Below are 18,376 nucleotides of genomic sequence, written 5' to 3'. Positions count from 1 at the left end.
TGGCCAGAGTCTTCAAATGCGTCGCTAATGGTTCTGAGCATCTGTGAGAGAGGCAATGTAAATCTCTATTTCTCTCTCGATCACTCTTTTTCACTGTCTTTTAAGGTATTAAATAGGGACGGAAAATGGGTGGTGCTGTGTGGCATGGTTAGGGGTCACAGTACTGGGTGATGTTGTTAATCCCACATCCTGGTCCCTCCAAAGGGTGCCAAACAGTTCTTTCCTCTTTAAAGCTTGTGATTGAGATCTTACATCAACTGCAGTCAGTGGTGTGTACCAATAATCACTTACACTTTCTGCAGAAATAGGATCTGAAACTCAAGGTCTGAAATATTCCTGGTTCCATACAAATTAAGCTCAATCAACAGCATTTGTAGCATAATGTTGATCACCAGAAAAATCAGTCCATAAATGTTAAAATAGTCTACTCATATTTTCAGAAATACAGTATAGCCACAAGATGTTAACATTATACTGTACATGTTAGCATGATTTTAGTGTGCTAAAATTGCTTACTAACCTTATCTGTGAACTGTTATATTTCATTTTACAACATCAATGCCATGACGATGCAACACCAATAAACCCTGTAATGGAGTTTATCACATTAAAATTATGTTAACATGCATAACATCTTGTGGCGATACTTTTGAAACAATGTGTATTTTAGCATTTATGGACTGGCCCCATTCACTTCCATTGTAAGTGCCTCACTGTAACCGCGATTTTTGCTTCTTTTTTAAAAACTCGAGGGACAAATCGGAATTACTTTTTTGTCACTGACCTGGAATATTCCTTTAAGATGTCAATCTAAATGTCAGAGCCATAGCCTAGCAGGTTGCGCTCGTGACATGTGGTGCTGATGCACTGTGGGTGACCTGAGTTCAAGTCCTGGGTTGTGAGGTCCTTTCTTGATCTCATTTCCTGTCACCTCTTTACTTTCCCTATCCCAGTAAAAAGCAAAAAAGGCCATTAAAAAAAAGCTCTAAAGATGTCATTTTAAATCAAAGTTAAATAGTACATTTTGATAATTAAAATTTGTTAATAATTCAAAATTGTTTTAAATAAACATAATTGCCAGGATTTTTTCTCAGGGGGGCCGGGCAGGGTACAGTGATCAGTCTGTGATCAGTCTGGGCATGCCCCTGTGTCAAAGGTGGAACATGCATGTGTTTAAATCTATAGTAGCTACTTTTCATGCTAGGTCGATAGTTTATCTAACATTTCTAATAATTCTCACTACAAAAACCATTGGATTTGTGCCTCTAATGCTTTAAAAAAGAAAAGTGAGTGGGACACCAAATTCTATTAATGGAAAGTGCTCAAGACTAAATAACACCTACATAAGGAGGAAAAGGTTTAAATTTAGAAGGAATAAAAGATGCTGAGTTCAAACACTACTGGCTGTAGTTCTGGAGTGTGTTTACAGAGAAAGACAAACTTCCAAATCCCTGGTGGCCATGAGTGAGAGGAAAATTTCACATCAACAAGGCTATGTATAATGTTGCCACATGTTGCCAATGTGGCTATGAAAAATTAGCAAATTTTTGGGAAAAGGTGGAATTGCAATCAGTGCCTCATCAGTTGTCTTTTTTGTGACATCGGTCGAAGGTCAACAGTCATGTTTCTGGTGTGTTATTTCTGGTGTACATTTCATATACACTAGAAATGTTTGTGTCTTCCTGCTTCATTATGGATTGTAATGTCTTGTGAAAAAGAAATAAAATCCCACTGGATGTTAAAATATTTACCCTTTCTAAGTCCACCTATCTGATGTATTCAGATTGGGGGGGGGGGAAATCTCAAATAATTTAAGTATGTTCTATTTAAAATATTTAAATACAAAATTGTTTCAAAAGAATATTCCGGGTTCAATACAAGTTAAGCTCAATCAACAGCATTTGTTACATAATGTTGATTGCCACAAAAATTATTTAGACTCATGCCTCCTTTTCTTTAAAAAAAAAAGGACAAATCGGGGGCCTGGGTAACTCAGTGAGTAAAGACGCTGACTACCACCCCTGGAGTCGTGAGTTCGAATCCAGGGTGTGTTGAGTGACTCCAGCCAGGTCTCCTAAGCAACCAAATTGGCCTGGTTGCTAGGGAAGGTAGAGTCACATGGGGTAACCTTCTTGTGGTCGCTATAATGTGGTTCTCACTCTCGGCATGGATGCCATGGAGAATAGAGTGATGCCTCCACATGCACTACATCTCCGCAGTAACACACTCAACAAGCCACGTAATAAGATGTGCGGATTGACAGTCTCAGACACAGAGGCAACTGAGATTCGTCCTCCGCCACCCGGATTGAGGAGAGTCACTACGCCACCACAAGGACCTAGAGTGCATTGGGAATTGGGCATTCCAATTTGGGGAGAAAAAAAAAAAGCACAAGTCTGGATTCCAGTGAGGAACTTACAATGGAAGTGAATGGGGCCAATTTTTAGAGGGTTTAAATGCAGAAATGTGAAGCTTATAATTTTATAAAAGCACTTAAATGTATTCTTCTGTTAAAACTTTTGTATCAGTTGAGCTGTAAATTTGCTTAAATAACTGTTTATATGGTCTTTTAGTGTTTAGGGTATTACGTTATGGCAATGAAGTTGAAAAATTGGATTTAACTATACAGAAAAGGTTAGTAAGTGATTTTATGATGCTACAATTGTGTTACACATGCACATTGTTAACGTCTTGTGGTTATACTTTTGAAACAGTGAGAATTTAACGTTTACGGATTGGCCCCATTCACTTGTAAGTGCCTCACTGTAAAAGCCTGATATTTCTTTTTTTCTTTTTTTTAATGAGGGACAAGTAGAAATTAAATTTTTTGTTAATCAACATTAGGCTGTGCTACAAAAGCAGTCAACTGAGTTTTACTTGTATTGAACCCGGAAAAATCCTTTAATGTAAAGCTAAAGCTTATGGCATTTTAAATGTTTCTTCACAGAAGATCAACATCTATAAGACTCCGTGCATTGGGGATTTTAAAAAAAAAAGCCAAATATATTTGTGACAATCTGTTATTACCAACTGTGTTATTTGGCGAACAACCCTCTGAGACCATCAAGAATAGCCGTTTTTTATTTTTTTTTTATTTTTTATTTTATTTTTTTACTAATCCAGCAAGTAACAAGAGACATTGGAGAAATGAATATACTATAGCTGGCACCGTGAACACAAGCTCCAGTTTCAGTTTTGGGAAAAAATCAACGTACCTTATGTTGTAAAATTATACAGTGATGACGCACAGGATCCCTCGCCTGCTTTGTGGACCCCACAATTATTATTGTTGGCGAGCCGGAGAACTTCAAAAGAGATGCCTGGTGACGTCACCTCACAGAGCCACAAAATTATTAGAGAGAGAGAGAGAGAGAGAGAGCTATAATACCCCACTTCGGACGATGAACATAGTTGTAGCAGAAGGATCCTGAAAACAAAGTATTTTGCTTTGGTAAGTTTTAAAAATGCTTTTCTTTTTTTAATGAAATATTCGTTATCAGATTTTATGGATGTGTTAAGCTAAATCTGAGGAAAAAAAACATAAACGGACGTTACATTTTACAATATATCTTAATTTTACTTCTGTCGTAGTATACTTACACATTTTTCAACGTCTTTTAATGCTTATCACTCACTGTGCTGCTTTGTTCTATCCTTTCTGCGAATCGTTTCTGCTATAATGAGTTTATTTGAAGTGGTTTACTTGTAACTGTCCAGGGATGTATTGCCATAACGCGAGCTAATCGATCCTGAAAAAAGAAAGCAGGTATTAAAAGTGCTAAACTGTAAATATGTGGTCTGTTAGATACTTTGCAACTCTTTGCTGATGTTTTCACATCTTGGGTTGTCTAATTCAAGGAGTCTGTTGGAAAATCTGTGGGATACGGGGCAAGACGCTGAATATGTGGATTGTACGCCACCTGCTGGTTTTTCTTATGCACCTTTTCCTCGGGAGCTTTGCAGAGCGATTCTCCAATGGCTATTATTATCAAGACATAGTAAATGGAAATGATGACCATGGGGAGAGTATGTTTATTTATTATGCATTGCTCTGAATTATTTAATGTGTCGTCATTAATATAAAACGTTTGCACCGTTGCTAAATTTGACCATGATAATCACCGGTTCTGCCAAAATACTGCAATAAGGGGCCGTTAAGAGCGAACGGGTTTTGAAACGTCTGTCCCTTAAAGGAATAGTTCACCCAAAAATGGAAATTCTCTCATCATTTACTCACCCTAATGTAATCCCAAAAGTGTATGACTTTCTTTCTTCTGCAGAACACAGGTGAAGATTTTTAGAAGAACTGATCAGCTCTGTAGGTCCATTCAATGTAAGTGAATGGTGACCAAAATTTGAAACTTCAAAAAGCACATAAAGTCTGCATAAAAGTAATCCATATGACTCCAGTGTTTAAACCCATATATTCAGAAGCGATATGATAGGTATGGGTGAGAAACTGACCAATACTTAAGACACTTACACTTCCACATTCACTCACATTCAGCGATTTGCACGAGAGCGCAGCATTTTTTAGATGTGTGTCAAATTAGATCGCTTCTCGAGAGTTGAGACACCTATGTTCTGCTCTATTCGTTGCACTGTGTCTAGCTTTTTTAGCGCAAGCTAGGACGTGCTCATTGTGAATGGTCCCTTATTGTTACAACTGGTAACCTGGTATGAGCCACACTGTAATCTAGATAAATAAATATGGTTTGACAGTAGTTTTTACAAGTGTGACTTTTTTGTGTGTGTGTGCTGTTTAGTGTACTACCACAGGATCCGTCTTTACGTTGAATCTCCTCAAACTCTGGTGTCAGCTGTTCAGGGGAGTAATGCCACACTGCCCTGTTATTACCGCTATGAGCCCAAACTCAGTGCGACCCGCAGAGCGCGGGTCAAGTGGTTCTGGCTGCCCATAAATGGTGACGGACAGGAGCGAGACGTCATGGTGGCCATTGGTGCACGTTACCGCAGTTACGGTGACTTCAAAGGACGTGTCCGCCTTCGCAGAGGAGCCCCAGGTGACGCGTCGCTGGTCATCAACATGCTACAGTCTGATGATACCGGTCGCTACCGGTGTGAAATTATTGATGGTTTGGAGGATGAGAGCATTACTGTGCAACTTAATTTTCGAGGTGCGTCATTATTGACTCCTATGTGCAATTTAAAGTATGTAGTGTATTAGACCCAAACACTGAATTGCACTCATTGCAAATAGCTAGATGCTAGCAACAAAAGGCATCTTTGCAGCAATTAATTTAACACACGTTGACCTTGTGTGACCTTTAGTGGGGAATGTTGTCATACTATATCGGATAATTGCCATTAAATCACATATTATATGGATTTTGTATGGATTTTCAGCATAACTTTTAAATGAAAACATTAATTAAATAGCAAAAAATGTCAAACTTAACAACATATATCAAACCATTGTTTTAGCCAACAGAAATTGCAATTAATCAGTTAAATTTAACTGATTTACATTTAAAACATGTGAAAATCTGCCCAGTAAAAAATGTGACAGCTTGCCCTGAACTAACATTTAGGAAAAATTCCCTTGTTCTAAAACACAGTTTTACCATTTGTTTAAAATCTACTTTTATGATATAGGTAAACCTTACCTTAATGTAAGAAGCTATTACAAAAAATATGAAAATAGAATTTTAGTTCACTAAAATTTTAAGAATTCACAAAATCATTCTTATTTAAAACCATCATACAATTTTCTTTTTGAGAAAACAAGCATTTGTTTATTTGGACCTAACCTAACCCTAAACCTCTCTTACTGAGATAAAGGCCGTGTGAAAACTATTCTCCCCTAAATCAGTGGTTCTCAATCAGGGGGCCGGGGCCAAGAAAACCAGACTGATCTCACAGTGAAATCGGAAAAATAAGGTTGATTTTTCTGAAATTGGTCTGTACTTACTGAAATGCGAAACACTGCCCCTAATGAGCAAAGCAGTATTTTTGGGCATATATGGGCATGTGTGAGCTCCATTTTCCAGGTGTAGAGTGACCAGCTGACCATGACAAAGAATCGGGACGCAACAGATACTTAATAAAACACTTTTATTAAGTCGGTTTATTGTTGTCACTCTCCTGCATTGGAAAAATTGAGCAGAAATAGAGTGTGTGTAGGAGATACGGTACAGAACTTAATACAGATCATTAAATGACAAACACTTAATATCATGCTGAATTTAGAAAGACAATAAATGCAGACATATGCGCAACTGAAATGTGTCCTAAATTAATTAAACAATGAATTTATTGATGTTCTTTTTACATTAAATATATCAAAGCTTCATATTCGTTGGATATTATTCTAGAGAATAGTTAGTCATTTCACTCTACATTAATGTATTCATGTATGCTTTTGCTGCTAAAAATAATTTACTGGTTTTAATTCCTGCTTGAAAAAGAGTTAATGATTTCACTTTAACAGCTCCCCAGTAGCTTACATTACAAGCACTTTTTTCTACAATAGACATTCCATTTTTGCTGCACGATTTGAGGAGAGCGATGAAAAAACCAGCTCCATGATTGGGTTACAACTATGTAAAGTTGTTTTCAGCAAAATTAAAATATGGCTCATTTGGTGTGTGTGATTCTGACAGCGGAAATTAATGCTTCTCTCGTTACTCGTCACTTGTTTCTCATGACAGAAAAAGCACGAAGCACAGTGATGTACGTTTTGTAAAACTTTGAAGTTAAAGACTGATTTTCGGGACAAAAGGCTCCCGAGTGTACTTTCGTCGGGAAACAGGACACGGCTCGTAAAATCTGGACTGTCCTAGTTGCAACGGGACGTCTGGTCACTCTATCCAGGTGAAAAGTCCATGGAGTGGAGCCAAAAGCTAATTGTTTTCAGCTGTACAGGCTGTAATACAGTGAAGAGAAATGCATATTTTATAAACTGTACTCCCCGCTTGACGGTAAGTTGGCAGAATGTGGGGTTGTCAGTCCCTTTCATTCTTCCAAACATCTGCTTTTGTGTTCCACAGAAGAAAGTTCACCCTTTAACCTAAGAATTTTATTGTAAAGTGTAACCATTTTAAGAGATTTTAACAGTTCAATAAAAAGATTTTTGAAAATAGGCATAGTTAGTGATCACTTTTAAATTTCACAGTGGAGTTGAGTGCAAGAAAAAGTGAAGATATCTCCACAATGTTTATGTGAGGGAGAGGAAAGGAGAAAGGAAAAGAAAAATTGTATTAGCTGCCACCCAGAAATGCTGTTGGCGTTACTATCATAATACTATCTTGGGCCACATCCGGCAACATGCAGGAGAGAAGAGAAGGAGAATGGAGGACAGATGAGGATGAAAGAACAAAGGTCATGGAAGGCAGGAAAGCAAGTAGGAGATGGAGGAGACGATGTGGAGATCAGGGCGGAAAAGCCAAGGAACAGGGTGGAAGAGATTGAGGAATTGGTTGGTGAGGTGGAGGGCAGGATGAGGCCAAGAGGAAAATTTGACCAGCCACGACCACGCCGCCGAAGAGTATAATCCTCATCTTTATCAACTTTTGAAAAAAGTATTGTATAGGCTATTGTATCCTCTAATTCTCCTGATCCAGCAGTTTCTTCAAAGCTTGCTGCCCGCCTTGCAGAGGATGGATCTAAAGCGCAGAGAGCTCATCAAGCTTAAAATGCACCAACAAATTTTTGAAGCAGAGTTTATTGTGATTATTCTTGTTAATGGTGGTCCTTGTGGTTATAAGATTACTTTACCAACTACTTCCTCTGCTTTTTTTGCAGAAATTTTGCACACACACACACACACACACACACATTCTTGCTAGCCTGCTTGCATGCTTAGCGTTGCTTATTCTTATACGTTCATCATTTTATCCTTTGCCATTTTACTGCGTGCTTCACGTTTTTCCATTTTTCCGCTTTTCTACTGTTTCAACTGCGTGTATTTTACCGTGCGCACCCGTTTCTCACTTCTTTTTTCCCCGCTTGTCTACATCTCTACATCACGTGTCTTGACTGCGTGCATTCATTTTCTCCACTGTGTTTTACACAGATTATTGCATCAATCTCTAACATCTACTGATCTGGAACCACATCAATTTCAAACCCTCACTGCTCAAGAACAACCATGACAATAACAACAACAAACAATTGCGGTAAGTCATGGCATCCGCTCATGTTATTTCTTACTGCATTGCATGCCACATGTTTACTTTAGCTTCTTCTGTCAGCAGCGATGGGTTTACATGTGATAAATGTAAGGAATTAGTCAGGCTGAAGGAGAAGTTTAATGAGTTAAAGACACGCATCCGAACGTTAGTGGGGGTCAGTGAGAAAGAGAAGCCGGTAGCTACTGTTTCGGATGCGGGTAGAACATTGAGCAACACACACACTTTGGTTTCGGCTGTAAAGCCCCCGCAGCAGGGTGTTTGGGTGACGTCTCGGCGGCATTCTCGCTCAGCAGAGTGACACAACTCTCCTGTTCCTGTTAGAGTTTCCAATCGATTCTCCCCACTTATTGATGCACCCACTGAGAATCATGTTGAAAGAGCCTTAATAATTGGTGATTCTATTGTAAGGAACGTGGAACTCCAGCCACCATCGTTAAATGCATTTCTGGGGCTCGAGCATCTGTCATCCGATCAAATTTACAAGTGTGGCTAATGCTAAACGTAGAGTTTCTAAAATTGTTATTCTTGTAGGCACTAACGATGTCCGGCTTTGCCAGTCACAGATCACTAATGATAATGTAAAAGAGGTGTGTGAACTTGCAAAAACAATGTCAGACACTGTAATATGCTCTGGCCCCCTCCCTGCTTGTCGTGGTGATAAGGTTTACAGTAAATTAGTGTCACTGAATGGCTGGAAGTCTGAGTGGTGTCCGGAGAATAGCATAGGATTTATAAACAATTGGAAGAGTTTTGGGGTAGGCCTGACTCCATCCCTCCAGGGAAGGTGCCGCTCTCCTCTCTAGTAATTTGGCTCATAGGCTTAATAGTGATAGTATTTGGCTAATTGGGGCCCAGGTAAGGAAGCAGACAAACTGGTTAATCCAGACGTCTGCTAGCTGCCTTGAGACGTCACACAGGTCACATAAATTACAAAACATAGAGACTGTAACACCTAGATATCATATAGAGACTGTATCTGTTCCCTGAACTACCAAACACAAACCCCTCACTAAATCATTTAGAAAAAATGTGATTAAGTTCAAACTTGAAAAAAATAATAATAATTTGAAGATAAAAATCATATAAAGGTAGGGCTATTAAACATTAGATCTCTTTCTACCAAAACACTAATTGTAAATGAAATTATTACAGATCATAGTTTGGATGTACTCTGTTTGACTGAAACCTGGCTTAAACTGGATGAATATATTAGTTTAAATGGATGTACTCCCTAAGGTTATTGTTATAAATATGAGCCACGCCTGAAGGGTCAAGGAGGAGGTGTTGCTACAATTTACAGTGAAGTTTCTGGTGTTACTCAGAAGACAGGATATAAGTTTATGTCTTTTGAACTAATAATGCTTAATGTGACACCGACAGATATAAATAAAAAATCTCTGTTGTCTTTTGCACTTACTACAGTATATAGATCACCCCGGCCGTACTCAGATGTCCTTGGTGAATTTGCTCATTTTCTATCAGATCTAGTAGTTAATGTAGATAGAGCTTTAATTGTTGGTGACTTCAACATTCACATAGATAATGAAATTGACACATTGGGATTAGCATTTATCAATATTCCCAACTCATTGCCATAATCATATGCTAGATTTAATTCTGTCATATGGAGTTGATGTTGATACTATAGAAATTCTACCACAGAGTGATGACATATCAGATCATTACCTCGTCTCTTGTTTGCTGCAATCAGCTACACCACGCTATTGTTCAGGTAGAACTATTCTTTCGACCACTAAAGATGGCTTCACTAATAATCTTCCAGAATTGTCTCACATACTCAGGAAGCCAAAAAATCTAGAAGAACTTGATGTAATAACAGAAAATATAAATACAGTCTTCTCTAGCACTCTTGATAGTGTCGCCCCACTTTAATGAAAGAAAATTCAAGAAAAAAGCCCCGCACCATGGCACAATGATCACACTCATGCTCATGCAGAGCGCAAGTGGAAGAATTCATAATTAGAGGTATTTTGCGGTGCATGGAAGGATAGTGTCTGTAGCTACAGACAAGCACTAAAAGCTGCCAGGTCAGCATATTTGAGCAAACTCATAGAAAATAACCACAACAATCCTAGGTGTTTATTCAGTACTGTGGCTAAACTGGTTAGGAATAAAGCATCAGCTGAACTAGATATTCCGTCGCAGCACAATAGTAATGACTTCATGAATTTCTTTACTGATGAAATTGAAATAATCTGAAATAAAATTGGAACTATGCAATCAACTGTCACAGCACCTCAGAAAACAGTGTCTCATAATTTTCCTCATGTGCAACTTCAATCCTTCGCTGTCATAGGTCATGAAGAGCTAACAAAACTTAGCAAAAAATCAAAAGCCACAACATGTATGTTAGATCCAATACCAACTAAGCTCTTAAAAGTTGTATTCCCTGTAATCTCAGAACCTCTTCTTAATATTATTAACTCCTCACTATCCTTAGGACATGTCCCAAGAAACTTCAGAATGGCAATTATCAAACTGCTTATTAAGAAGCCACAACTTGATCCTGGAGAATTGGCTGATTACAGACCGATTTCAAATCTACCATTTATGTCAAAAATACTAGAAATGGTAGTGTCCTCCCAGCTATGTTCATTTCTACAGGGAAATGGTATATATGAACAAATTCAGTCAGGATTTAGGCCCCATCACAGTATAGAGACTGCACTGATCAGAGTTACAAATGACTTGCTCTTATCATCTGATCGTGGCTGCATTTCTCTTCTAGTGCTTTTAGATCTTAGTGATGCCTTCGACACGATAGATCACGACATTCTCTTGAATAGGCTGGAGAATTATGTTGGCATTAGTGGACTTGCATTAGCATGGTTTAGGTCCTATTTATCAGACCGCTACCACTTTGTATGTGTAAACGAGGAATTGTCAAATCAAACAAAGGTTAATTATGGAGTGCCACAGGGATCAGTTTTAGGGCCTTTGCTTTTCTCCTTATATATGCTTCCCCTGGGAGATATTATCAGGAATCATGGAATAAGTTTCCACTGTTATGCTGACGATATCCAACTTTATATTTCTTCTAAACCCAACGAAAATTCACAATTCTCCAAAATAGTAGAGTGTATCAATGAAATCAAAGATTGGATGGCCAGAAATTTCCTTATACTCAATTCCGACAAAACAGAGGTACTAATTATTGGACTAAAAACCTCTAAAAATAACAACACATGCTCTCTGTTGCTAATGCCAAAAATCTAATTCATGCGTTCATGACTTCAAGACTAGATTATTGTAATGCATTACTGGGAGGATGTCCAGCAAGTTCAATAAATAAACTTCAATTGGTTAAAAATGCAGCTGAAGAGTGCTGACCATAATATGATCACATTTTATCATTGTTACATTGGCTACCTGTTAAATTTCATATTAATTTTAAAATTCTGTTAACTACATACAAAGCTTTGAATGGTCTAGCTCCACAATACTTAAGTGACCTTCTGACACGCTATATTCCATCACGTTCATTACAATCACAAAATTCTGCTTGTTAATAGTTCCTAGAATATCAAACTCCACAAAAGGAGGTAGATCCTTTTCCTATTTGGCTCCTAAACTATGGAATAGTCTCTCTAGAACTGTTTGGGATGCAGACACACTCACTCAGTTTGAGTCTAGACTAAAGACTCATCTATTTAGCCAGGCATACACCTAATTTATCCATCAACTCACAATTATGCTGTTTTAATTAGGTCTGCCGGAACCAGAAACATCTATCATGATTTATAACTCTGCATAAAATTGAATGACATCTACGCTAATATTATTCTATTTGTTTCCATATCCCGAGGTTAACAGAGCCAGCCAGATCCAGCTCCGTTCCTGCTTGGTGTCGGACTCCACTGCTATGTGTCTCTGAATGATGACAACTAAATGCAGCCGGTGCTAGCCAGACATCACTTCAGTCTTTTACGATGGACTTCAGAGGATGAACTGATTCCAACTCCAACTGAAAGACATCGGATACTTCATGTGCCACTGCCTGAAGCTTGGACTTAGATGGACCCCACCAAACCTCACCGAAATGACCTGCCGGTTGAACTGCAAAGCACCTCATTGATCTCTGCCTGCATCACTTTTGTCTATTGATGCGCTACACTCTTGAAATGGAATACATAGACTATCATTTAATAGCCAACAAAAGCCTTCATCAGCCAACTAACAAAGGACAATGCATCTATGTGAACTTCTGCAGTTAATCCAGGATGGACTTCAAATACATTAGTCATTAATCTTACAGTTCATAAAAAATCTTTTTTTTAAACACTGGACCTTAACATTTACTTAGTTTACTAATCTTAAAACATGACCTGCACTGGACATAAATGACTAATACTGGCATTATATTCATGCTGGTTAGCCAGAGAGGAACTGGCCCCCACAGTGAGCCTGGTTTCTCTCGAGGTTATTTTTCTCCATTAACCAACATCTTATGGAGTTTTGTGTTCTTTGCCACAGTCGCCTTCAGCATGCTCACAGGGGTTCTAAATACAATTATTATTTAATTATTTAATTTTTATACGCAATTTACAATCATATTTAATCAAACTACACAATGATCACTTTATAGTAGACTTTATAGATATTACAGTTTCATTTTTTGTTAATGCATGATTTTCTGTAAAGCTGCTTTGAAACGATGTGTGTTGTGAAAAGCGCTATACAAATATAAATGACTTGACACATAGTTGTTAAAGGGATAGTTCACCCCAAAATTAAAATTCTCTCATCATTTACTCACCCTAAAGCCATCCTAGATGTGAATGACTTTCTTTCTTCTGCAGAACACAAACAAAGATTTTTAGAAAAATATCTCAGCTCTGTATACAATGCAAGTGAATGGTGACCAGAACTTTCAAGGTCCTGAAAATGCACAATGAAATCTTCCCTGTTATTGAGGCCACATCTCTTGAACAAGCCAATGATATTCCCAGAGATGCTTCCTCAGTACCAAGTAGCCTTTACACAGACCTGTTAAATTTCTATTAGTGTCTCCAAAAACATAGCGTGACAGCAAGAGCATGCCCTGGCCCTGGCATCCCTTAGAACCGCCTATGATCCGCAGATGGTTGGAAACCCCACGCAGCCCCCATCCGACTCTCCATTGGAAATCAATTGTTGTCGGATCTTTTTTTTTTTTTTTTTTTACAAATATTGTTGTGATTTCAGTACAGTTTTTTTCAGTACTGCATTGTGCTCCTCTTATCCACAGGTGTGGTGTTCCCCTATTACTCCCATAGAGGGCGCTATCTCATGAATTTCCATGAGGCTGAGGAGGCATGTGAGAACCAGGATTCACATCTGGCCACCTTTGAACAGCTTTTCACTGCTTGGGAGGAAGGGCTGGACTGGTGTAACGCTGGGTGGCTCGCTGATGGGACGGCACAATATCCTGTCTCAGTGCCTCGTGAGGCCTGTGGCGGTACTGATCTGGCCCCTGGTGTACGGAGCTTCGGCTTTCGAGACAAAAGTCTGGACCGATTTGATGCCTTCTGCTGTACTTCCTCCATTAGAGGTAATAAACCACATGCAAAACCAAATACTTTGATTTGTTAGTTTTTACCTCATGCATGTATGCAAAGTTTAAACAACCCCAAGACCGAAAAAGTTGGGACAGGATGGAAATTGCTAAGAAAAACATAAAGGAGTTTTAAATTCATTTCGCCCAGTGGTGTAGTAGTGTCTGAAGAGGTGGGCATACTGTGAATTAAGTGATATGAGTGTAGTAATGTTCACCTTAGCACGTTATCTTGTATTACCATATATAGCCTACATAAGAATTAATGGTTATTTGTTTTATTTGTGTACTATAATGTGCTTTTCTGTGTATAGTGAAATTGTCCTACTTAGAAATATAAATTGAAATTATTTGATATCACAAAAGAGGCTCCACCGACAGCAGTAAATGGCAATAAATAAATAAATAATAATAATAAAAAATATAGATATATAGATATAGTTGTTCAGCATCTGTGAAGAGCATCAAAAACTAGCACTGGTGCAATAACATGCAGTAATTTCACAAAGTTTAATTGCATAAGTACAGTATATACTTTATATAGTAAATATATATATATATATATATATATATATATATATATATATATATACTGTATATATATATATATATATATATATATATATATATATATATATATATATATATATATATATATATGTTTAGCAGGGAAATTAATTTACAGCGCAAATTATGGTTACTCCAGAGATGCTTGTGCATCAGCAATATACGCTGGAAATGTCCCGCCCCTTAATGAAACTGAAAATATTATTGGTTGGCAAGTATTCAATCGCATCTGAAATGAACGTTCTGATTGGTAGATCAGCTTAGTAGGACTGTCTGTCTTGACAGTGCCATCAGTTGCGCTCCTGCAGCTCCATGCGCGTTTAGAGAGAAACTCTAACACACACACACACACACACACACACACATGTTGGTCTACCTATCATTATGAGGACTTTCCATAGACATAATGATTTTTATACTGTACGAACTATAGATTCTGTTCCCTAACCCTAACCCTACCCCTAAACCTAACCCTCACAGAAACCTTTTTGCATTTTTACATTTTCAAAAAAACATAATTTAATATGTCAATTCCCTTGTGAGGACACCCAAAAGGTCCTCACAACCAGAAATGTCCTCACAGAACAGGTTGATTCTCAATACTTGGTCCTCACAAGTATAGCAAAACCTGTATACACACACACACACACACAAACAATTCACTCAACGGTGCTGCGGCATTGCATTGGTAGAATGAAAAGGTTCCAGGTCAAAAGACTACTTGTTGTTCTGGCGTCCATACGTATCATAACTCATTTCAGGTGAGCATACGCAAAATCCTAAGAAAGATAGGTGGGCATACGACGTATTGTGTGAATCTGCCAACAAGGATCAGTTAGAAAATGTCCTTCTTTCCCGATTTAATCAGTCATGCATATGCTGTAAAGCTGTTAGTTTTCATATGTCACTCATGTTTCGTTTTTGCTGTCGGTCTTAGGTCAGTTATTTGCAGTCTTTGTAAGGTGAGGTCATATTTTCTCAAAGTCATTAAACATGATGTGACAAGTTACCTTATGCATCTTAGCCATTATGAACTTATGCAGTATAGTTCTCCAATTAAGTTATATCACGTTAGGGTCCGTTCACACCAAATGCGTCCTTGCAATTAAAAGCTAGATGCAGTGCCATGAATAGAGCAAAACACAGGTATCTCGAAATATAAGATGCTGAATAAACAACGAGACTTGATGTAAAATTCAAAGACGTCCATCTACTGCATATCTTTCCTATGTACATAGGAAAACAATTTAAAAACAGTGCAGATAGATGCAAAAACATGTTTTTGTGAACGACCCCTGATACTGCTTTTATACAACAGCTCTATAAACAAGAATGTTCATTGAGTAGCTTACATTTTAGACACAGACTGACCAGCTATGTTTTTGTTTTTTCTTTTTTGCTCCACTAACCAAAATAGTTTCAAGCACAGCCAAAGTAGAATCAGCTGTTGACATCACTAACAAAGACAAGCAGAATGTTAAAAACAGTGAAGTGTTGCAGTGCTGTTATACTAAATATCAGCTCTCTTGGAACGCTGCTTGTCCAATCAGATTAAAGGACCAAAACAAACTGTAATGCTTATTAAATGTCTTTTTTTTAACCAGGTGAGGTCTACTTCCTGCAGCATCCCATCAAACTAAATTTTACCGAAGCAGTGGAGGCGTGTCGGAATGACGGAGGTCATATTGCTAAAGTTGGCCAGTTATATGCGGCCTGGAGGTTTGTCGGATTGGACCAATGTGATGCTGGTTGGTTAGCGGATGGGAGTGTACGTTACCCAATCATCAAACCCAGGATGAACTGCGGTCCATCAGAACCAGGAGTCCGTAGCTTTGGCTTCCCTCCTAAGCATTTAAAACATGCCGTGTACTGCTACAAAGTCCACTGGTAAAATTTCTGCAATTCGTTTTAAAGCTGAAGTGTGTAATTTTTCAATATTAAAATACTTTCTCCTATTTCAACTTAAAATGCAGAGACAACTATAGGTAAGTCATTACCTGAAAAGTGTAAAAAGTATGGCTCAGTGGCGCTATTCATACATTGCTCTGTTTATTTAAGCATCCCAACCAGCCCGACACAACAACAGTGGCTCAACCAATGGCGTGAGTTTGCGGCGGGACTCTTCTGTATGTTTGTCCAGCCGATGGAAAAATAATTATTATTTTGGCAATTCCGTTTGGTGACGCTAGTGGTGCAGAAAATAAATTTTTCAGCTTTAAATGTTCAAGCACTTCTTACAGGTTTTGTGAAAAACATAGTAGACATTTACATCAGAATTAAAAAAACAATTTTTTTTTATTGTGACTCAACAAGTCATATGAAATGTCCTGGAACTGTGTCCCAAATTAAATTTCTTGTGCTCATTTGGGTATTTACACATTAAAACTTTAAAAATGAAGGTTGTGAAAGATGGAATGACCAAATATTATTTGTGAAGGCATTATTTTTACACAGCATTTATAGTTTAATGTTTTTATCCAAACTCATAGAAACAATTGTAAGATTTACGAATTTTAATTTCATAATTAAATTACATTCAATTGATTGTAATTCATCTTTACTATAATAAAAAAAAAAATACTCATAATATTTTTAGTTTTATTCATAATTTTTTTTTTTTTTTAAACATTACACAATTAAATTTCATGGTATTTTGTTATGAAATTGAAATGCATTTTTTTTTTTTTTTTTTTTTTTTGAGTGCATAATAAATGGCTTAGGGCTGAATTTGGTAGAGCTGCATTATTCAAATTATGGGTTAATGCCATCTGCTGGTATCAAATTTATATGGATGACTGTTTTCTATTTTTTTTTTTTTTAAAACACATATTACCTTTCAATAAATAGTTTTGTTTCCCCAATAACTATTCTGTATTTTTACTTAAGCAATTTCTAATCATCAGACCACACAATAAATAAATAAATAGAAGAGGCCTGGGCAATGCAACAGAAGTGTATTCATCATCTTTCATGTTTTTATTTTCTCCCATGAGAAAAAGAAAGCCAAATCTCTTTACCTGTATCACTCTTTAAATATTTGAACAAGTGAATCAATAAATTATGGAAAAGCTAATGCATTGCACAAGGAATAAGTGCTACTGAATCTTCCTGATCATAAGCAGTTGTTCTCTTCCAGTGGCAGATATACAGTATTGCTACAGCTACTGTTGACAGGAAATTACATCTTTTAACTTGAATAAACATATCTTTCTAATTTCAGTAAATTTGTCTGTTATGCAAGTTTAAGGACATAGATAAAGCATTTTACAAGAAAGGGGCATTTTATCTTTCACATAGATTTTCACAGTTTCACAGAGATAACTTGTTCTCTGTGGTCAAACGAGACAGTTAAACTACAACAAACAACAAACCAAACAAATAAAAAGATAAAATAATTAAAGAATTTGAAATAATAATGTGCTACTTTTAATGTCATTGTATCCAGCTGTAGTTATTAAAGCCTTTTGTCTTGTTTTGAACTTTAGTGTTACTCTTACGTGCACATCCATGTCTCGTCTATTACATATTATATACAGGATTAACGTTGTGCTCAGAAGTCTTTGGCTGCATCCCAATTCACATACAATCCATTCTAAATACTACACAAGATTAGAACTAGTGCAATACAATTCATAGTTTGTAATATTGAAAACAATGGCACTTTTCCACTGCACGTTACGGTTCGACTCGACTCGACTCTGCTCGCTTTACTTTTCTGAGCTTGCTTTTCCACTGCAGTTTAGTGCCGCCTCAACGTGGGTGGGATTATAGGCTGATCGTCATAGTTGCGCCACCTCTACTGCTGTGACATCATCTTAAATGTGACACAAACATTACTGACCATAAACAATAACACAACCGCTAGCTGTTAGCTACTAGCTCATTGTGCTGCATAAAGCAGTTGTTGCATGGTGATTTTACACAAGTGTAACAGTTAAATTGGCCTGGTTGTTTTAGAAGCAAGCTTTCCAGTAGCTGATCAACTAAATAAAGTGAAGCTTTCAAGCAGAATATAGAGTTAACGTAACAAAACGTACCATCCTCCATCGTGAACTCCAACAACGCTGAGTTCAGGGCACTCTCCCTCCCATTGCTCGCCGGT

This window comes from Myxocyprinus asiaticus, chromosome 48 (genome assembly GCF_019703515.2).
Source record: "Myxocyprinus asiaticus isolate MX2 ecotype Aquarium Trade chromosome 48, UBuf_Myxa_2, whole genome shotgun sequence".
NCBI classification, from domain to species: domain Eukaryota; kingdom Metazoa; phylum Chordata; class Actinopteri; order Cypriniformes; family Catostomidae; genus Myxocyprinus; species Myxocyprinus asiaticus.
This window is presented reverse-complemented; position numbering follows the sequence as displayed.